General features: G+C 40.0%; 1 long non-coding RNA gene across 3 annotated transcripts; it reads left to right on the top strand.

Moving 5' to 3' along the window:
• The first annotated feature begins 1,344 nt into the window (after positions 1-1,344).
• On the top strand, positions 1,345-4,934 carry LOC103653757 (uncharacterized). 3 transcript variants are annotated; one of them, XR_565693.2, is made up of 5 exons: positions 1,345-2,796; positions 2,892-2,948; positions 3,075-3,197; positions 3,336-3,466; positions 3,549-4,934. It is a non-coding gene; the product is annotated as an uncharacterized lncRNA (long non-coding RNA). The 3 variants fall into 3 exon arrangements; XR_565692.2 differs by having other exon boundaries at positions 3,075-3,466; XR_004857829.1 differs by having other exon boundaries at positions 3,075-4,934.
• Positions 4,935-7,373: the final 2,439 nt, after the last annotated feature.

Raw genomic sequence — 7,373 nt, forward strand, 5'->3', positions numbered from 1 at the left:
GCGCTATTAGCCTTTGCACCGGACAGTCTAGTGTCGCACCGGACAGTCCGGGCTCTCCTCCATAGTGCCACCAGGAACTAGCCATTGGGCTACTGTTCCATGGTGCACCGGACAGTCCGGTGTCTTCGACCGAACAGTCTGCTAGTGGCAACACTTTTCTTCGTTTCTTGGACTTTGCTTGATACTTGTTGATCTTCACTTGTGATCTTCATAATGTCTTCTTTTGAGGTGTTGCTTTCCTCAATGCCTTAGTCCAAGTCACATTAGCATCATGTGAACTACAATCATAAACACTAGCAACCTTATTAGTTCACATGTTATGTTGATCATCAAACACCAAAACCTTTTGAGCCAAATGGTCTGGGGTCCATTCTCCTTACAGACACCATAATTATGTACTTATTGATCCATTGATCAAGTAGTCATGGCTGAAAAAGATGTAATCATAAACGACCTTTATGCATTAGAACTCTATTGAATAATCACCCTACTTCGGGAACAAAATGATTTGTGACATTTATTGTTTCTCAAAGGGTGCTGATAGTGCAGATGCTTTTGGTTTGTCAACCACCACCAAAAGGCAGGGACATGTCTTGAGCACCAAATTAGCCACCGGACGGTCCGTCCCTATAGGCCAGAGGGTCCATGGTCCAGACCGTCCACGGTGGCAGCATGGACGGTCCGCGTGTGAACAAAATCAATTAGGGTTCCTAATTTCTTGCAGGATTTGTTAGCAAAATGCACGATAATTGTTTGGAAACCGGCTTGTGACGGGTCCAAACCTCCTCCCTTATATAAACAAAGGGGTATGACCGATTGAAGTTCCCACAATCAATCCAATCAAATTTATTTATCAAATTTACCTTATTTGCATTGTTCTTTCCAATCCTTAGGAGTAGGAATAATCTAGACTTAGCCTAGCCCTTAGTTTAGCCTTCCTCTACCTCAAATCTTCACCTCTCTTCAGCTCTATATCGACTAGAGGCGCCTTGGGTGGCGTGCCAACCCCTAGGCAACCCTAGGATCTCTCCTCCCCGATAGTGGCTCCTTCTCCTTGTGCATTTCTATCTCCTTGTCCTTATTCTGAAAAAAATTTAGCTTATTCGTGGCACTGAATCGGTTTGGTGCACCATCGGACCTGCCACATGGACCACCACGTTAGTCGACCATTTCCTTATTATTAAAGACGGTACAAAACGCCTTATTATTAAAGATGGTACAAAACGACAATGGTTAGGGTATCCACGTTGGCAAGAATTTCTGGACGGCATGATTTTGAACCTACATTGCATGTGTGCTGCTGCAACAGTTGACGAGCGGTAAAAAACAAAGAACATGACAACTGCCTCCAGAGAGTTCCACGGATATCTCTCTCCATCCGCATGGTGTCGCTTCCTGTCCCAGTTCTTTCTCGCTTTTCCTCCTCTCTGCTTTTCTTTGCTACCATCGGTGTCGGAAACTCCGCTTCTGCACGAATATTTCGTCTGCTGTCAGCTTGCTCAGCGGCTTCGTTTGTTTGGTGAGATGTGTTTTCCCCTTTCTCCTTCGTCGTGAGTTTCCATTCCGTGGACATCTTTTTCCAGATTCCTTCGTGGATTAGATCCTGGCTCCTCTAGTCGAGATCGTCTTGCTTTTTTTCCGAGATGGAGATTAGGACCGAGAAGGCAAGTATTTTTCTTTGGTAGCTTTGGCATGTGCAGACAGATAAGGAAATGCTTCTATAGTTCTACCTCATTGAACTCTATTTTGGAGATTGAGATTGAAAAGGCAAGTATTTCTTTTTTGGTAAAGTATTTCGCAAGTGGACATCTGGTTCCAATTTTTTTTAAAGGGATTTGGTTCCAAATTCGTGCTTGGACCTGCCAGGATTCTATTGTTTTTGCCGTATCCTCTTGCTTTGGTACATGTAGATCAACAAGCAAATGTTTTTTTATTTCATTGAACTTCAATGAGTGCAGGTTATGTTCTGTTTGTATTTTATTGAACTTCATTATACTATTTTCTTTTGGTAAAGTTGTTCACATCAAGTGCATGTTGCATTCTTTTTAGTTTTTTAACGGTTCTGCTTTTTCAGCTTGCTCTTCGTTGCATTTATTTTTTAGCTGTGTTTCCATTCCTCCAGCTGTGTTTCCATTCTCCCTTTGTTGACCATTTCGATTTCGTGGACAACTAATTTCCTTTGGGTGAAATGATCTGCACGAAGTTGAGATTTCGTTTTCTTTTGTTTATGGACGCATCAAGATTCCAACACGCTGTTATTTTCTTCGCTGGTTTAGTAATGAGGAAATCCATTTTGCAACCCTAATTTTAGGGTTTAGGGTTTTAACTGATATTGTGAAAAAAGTTGTTCCTCCCTGGTCCCAACACTTCCATCTACTCTCTGATTGTTCTGCTCCAGACTATGGTGTGTAAATCTGCCGCATCGTTTTTTTTGTACTGGAAAGCTCTAAAAATAAGGAAATTATTTGCATCGTTTTTAAAAAGATAGCATCTTGCACGGTCGCTTTTTGGAGAAAGAAAAGTAACCCAATTCGGTTTTGTCCAAATTAGTTTCAATTTGATACCTTCTCGAGTTTTGCTTCCTGTTTTTATCGTTTGGGTTTACTAAATTGCTTAGAATTCAACATCTTTCCCTCATAACTCACTTTTTTGTCTTTGTTCGACTTTCGTAGAATTAGATACAATTTCCTGCTCGTTCCACCCAAATTTCCTCCTCTCTTATTGTTTTTATGTGAGTTTCCTTAGATCAATACGTGAAGGTCAACACATACATGTTGTGTTTGTTGCTATGCAAAGGTAGGCCTTAAATGAAATTTATTGTGTTTTATTGTTTTGTAAAAGGGTTAAGGTTATGTTTTTAATGTTTTCCTTGCGACATCTTTTTGTGGCAGAATGTCATCTAGGCACGAGGACTACTATCTCAAATCATTGGAGCTTTCTTTGGCAAGGTAATTAGCACTTGAACAACAATACTGTTTTATAACATGTTGTGCGATGATTACAATTTCATTTCATGCACTAAGCTCATGTGTCTAAACCATATAGTTAATTTACATAATCTTAGTAAATTGCAGTTTCATATCATAAATAGCGTATATTGCTACCATAAATTTTTTACAACCACATTTACAACGTGGTATCCAAAATGGTTACAACAACTCAACCATCATCAGAGACGTCTTCATCAAGAATATAAGGTACGAAATTCTCCTTTATGTATTACTGTTACAATCTTGCCACCTAAAATGCGTGACAATTACTACGAAACCTTTGCACCACTAATCCTTATATCAGATTATGTATTTATACTAGCTACATTGTTCTTATTTCTTCAGTGACATGTCTCTGAAATTTACTCTTTGGGGAAATCAAGCATCAAACTTTTCTATATGTGATATTTACAATCAAAGCAACAACCAACCTATTGTCATACTGCTCGTTGGATTTCTTGCTAAACAATTCAAAGGTTATGATCCAAGCTTTTCAAAAGAACAATTCAATTATTTATTCCAACAAATTTGATAACACATATTCTACATCAATTGTAGGTCAACCATACCTAAGCGGTACTACAACAAGTTTATGGTACTTCAATCCTGGAATTCCTGAGGCGCAGACCTACTACAACACGTAAAACAAAATAAAAATTTGGATACAATTACTTCAAACACTCACTATTTTTTATACCACATTTTGAATCTGCTCCTCTCTAATCTTATGCCCACAGTTAGCTAACAGTTTAATAAACTATAGTCTACTAAGCTAGCAGTAGCAATATTTAAACTGAAATTGTAGATAAACCTTATTTTTTTACCATTACCTCTTTATATATTACATTCAGACCAGTTTGGTATCCCTCTTCAGAGAATATTCAATACTTATATTTATTTTTTTACCTAAAACTAATAGCCACCGTTTCATTTCGTTTTCTCTATAAAAAATCACTGACAGATGTTACTGCAAAAGAAAAATCGCCGCTGCCTAGAATCAGTGTCTACAAAAACAATTCATTTTTTAAATGGTGTTATAATTGCTTGTATTTCTTAGGCACTATTTCAATTTTTTAAAATGATGATACATGCTATCCTCTTTTTCCTAAAGCGGGTTACAGGACATCCTATTGTCTTCAATTTTTTTTAAAAAATAAAAGTATTGTTCATACTACTCATGCACAACTTCAATACAAAACAAATTAAGGTACACACCCTCTCGTTTTTTGATTGAACTCTTAGGATACCATGTTCTCTTTAAAAAACCAAAAAAAAATATTTAGATGTTGAGCCAATCATTCACATCACATTATTTACGCCAAAATGGAAAACATAAGAGGAACTTTAACAAAAAAACAAAAAATACTAAAACTAAGTCTTATCTGATCATGGTTGTGACATCACTTGAAGTAATGAATACACAATGAATGTTGGCAAAGCCCAACAAATACTCAAAGTTGGCTTTCTCTTAGTCTGCTTTCTCTTAATCAACCACTAATAACTCATTCTCACAAAGGGTGGGGGTTAGAGAGGGCTCATAAATGGCTGGAAATGGGTTTGGAGTGTTTTGAACACCAATCTCTAAAGGCATGTGATAATATATATACCCCAACACAAAACTAGTTGTAGGAGGTCAAAACTAGCAGTTTGGGACTATACACGCCCAACACTGTTGGGCCTCCAAGTAGCATTGCCACAACATAAATTGTCTCACAAAAATACCATATTTTTTACCCTGAACTCTATTTTTAGTGACCTTATTTTTTTCCAGAAAGCTTATTTCAAGGGCTATCCAATCTAGTTAAGAACAATATGAAATATCATCAAAATATTATGTTATGTTTTCTCTCATGCTATCACTTGGGGTTCAATTATTTTGAACACTTGAGACTTGTCTATGATTCATATTGCATCCCCTTGATACTATGGAATACCTATACTCAAGATCAAGATAATATAATAACCACTTGAGTTATGTCTTTATGTGCCATTTCTTCCCAATTTCACTTCATAAGGGGTTGCATCATGTTTGTCTCATCTCTTTAAGCAAACACACCTTGAGCATGTGACTTGAACCATTTCACCACATATGAGTTCGATCCATTGCTTCAAGTCACTTCTAGTAATGATTTGATCTTCAACACAACATGACTCCTCATAGCTTGATTAGTACCTCAACTCAATGCAAGTACTCTCTTCTTCACCTTAGCCATGATACCTCTATCCTCAAGCCTTCACTTGACACTAATGCACTCTTGATTCATTCTTCAATATCTGATCAAATCCAATCCTCTATCATACTCTTTTGTTCTTGTAAAACAAACCACTTATATGAGACCTTTGCATAATCATCAACTCATGTCTCATTAGCTATTTGCCAAACATGCCCTCTTTCATATAATTCTATGATATCCCATAATATAAAAACCATTTTATCGATTCCCTTTGCATTGTTGTCTTTGTATTGATGTTGATTGTTTCCAATCAGAAGATCCACCATAATATCCTCAAAGACTAGCCATAGCAGAAAGGTACCCATTTTGGCTGCTTGGTTTAAGCGACACTACCGCTCCCTAGCAATTTTCTTCGAGTACAACAACACACAAATTTCAAATTCATTTGAACACTGTTGGGGGCCTTCGGCTTCTGAAGGTCCTCAAAAACATGATTTAACAATGCCTCTGGAGTATAATGTATGGACAGGGATCTTCGAACAAGAACCCACGGTATGAAGAAGCACAGAAACAGTACGAAGGATGGAACAGAGCCGAAGCTGTGCGCAAGGGAGCTTCGGCATGATGGCAGAAAGGAGGAAACCGACTTAAAGAGGAAAAGACTATCTAGACCCAGATAGATTACTATAGAGTTATTGTCAAAAGCAAAAGGCCTGGATGTAATTTCCCGTACGGTTCACGCTGACTTGGCATTCGCTTTCGCGTCACGCTTGTACCCTTGCTTTCCTTCGAGCCGAAGGTACATTTATAATTTGTTATTGTTGATACAGTAACGCAAATAAAAATAAGTTGATAATAATGTTTAGAGTGTTTATGTTATTTTTCATATCTTTCATATGAATCCTTCTTCATCATTTATTGTGCTTATGAAGGTTTGTCCTTCATAACCTTCGTCCGGAATTCATTATATCCGAAGGGAGATAATGCTTTGAAGGACGAAGGACTTTAACATTTAACACTTTCTATGTTGCCTTGTTCTTAACTCTTAGCATTTGAGAACAAGTCACCAACATTGGCGCCCACCTCCGGTGAACTCACTTCCACTTTTTGAGTTTCGAACACCTTCGGCAAGCATAGACTTTCGTCATGCCGCCAAAGAAAGCTTCAGCAACAGGGGCTGCCGCTCTGCAGCCGCTGGACCCCAACTAGGAGACTCTCTCTCTTCGGGAGGCCCGAAGCCAGAAGAGGAAGGCCACCAGTCCAACGCTTCAGGAGGACGACTTGGATCAAGAGATCAGAAATATGGAGATGCTGCATCCGCAGGTGCAAAGGAAGAAGGAAAAGATGGCTAGGCTAGCTGACCTGCAAAGGCAGATAGACGAAGCCTCTGAAGAAGTTCGTCCTCTTACTCAAGATGAGCAGAACCGAAGGCCTCAGCAAAGAGAGCTTCATCAAGAGGGCTTCTTCAACGAGGATGACTAGTATGAGAATTTCCATCATGGAAATTTTGCTTTTGATGATGCTTCTCCTCTGTCAGCAGAACTGCAGGCTACACCTTGGCCTCTGTCTTACAAGCCACCTCAACTCCCCATGTACGACGGACACTCAGATCCGAAGCAGTTTCTGATGAGCTACGAAGCAACAATATCTTCCTATGGTGGCAATACTGCAGTCATGGCGAAGTCTTTCGTCATGGCTGTCAAGAATGTTGCACAGACCTAGTACTCCTCTCTTCGGCCAAGAACAATCACATCATGGAAGAAGCTGAAGGATATGCTGATCACCAGTTTCCAAGGGTTACAAACGAAGCCGGTCACCGCTCAAGCTTTATTCCAGTTGTCGGGGACCATAATTAGGGGTACCCTCAAGACGCCTAATTCTCAGCTGGTAACCCCCATCAGCGTAAAGCTGCAAAGGCCTGATGGGTACGATTAAGTCAGGGATCAGTCCACACGAGTGACTCGATCACGCTTCACCCGAGCCTAGCCTCGGCCAAGGGCAGCCGACCTCGAGAGACTTCCGTCTCACCCGAGGCCCCCCTTTTTACGGCGGACACATCACCGGCTCGCTCGAGGCCTTGGCTTCGCTCAGAAGCAACCCTGACTAAATCGCCACACCGACTAACCAAGTTGCAGGAGCATTTAACGCAAAGGTGGCCTGACACCTTTATCCTGACACGCGCCCCCCCGGTAGAGCCGAAGTGACCACC

This window comes from Zea mays, chromosome 4, assembly GCF_902167145.1.
Source record: "Zea mays cultivar B73 chromosome 4, Zm-B73-REFERENCE-NAM-5.0, whole genome shotgun sequence".
NCBI classification, from domain to species: domain Eukaryota; kingdom Viridiplantae; phylum Streptophyta; class Magnoliopsida; order Poales; family Poaceae; genus Zea; species Zea mays.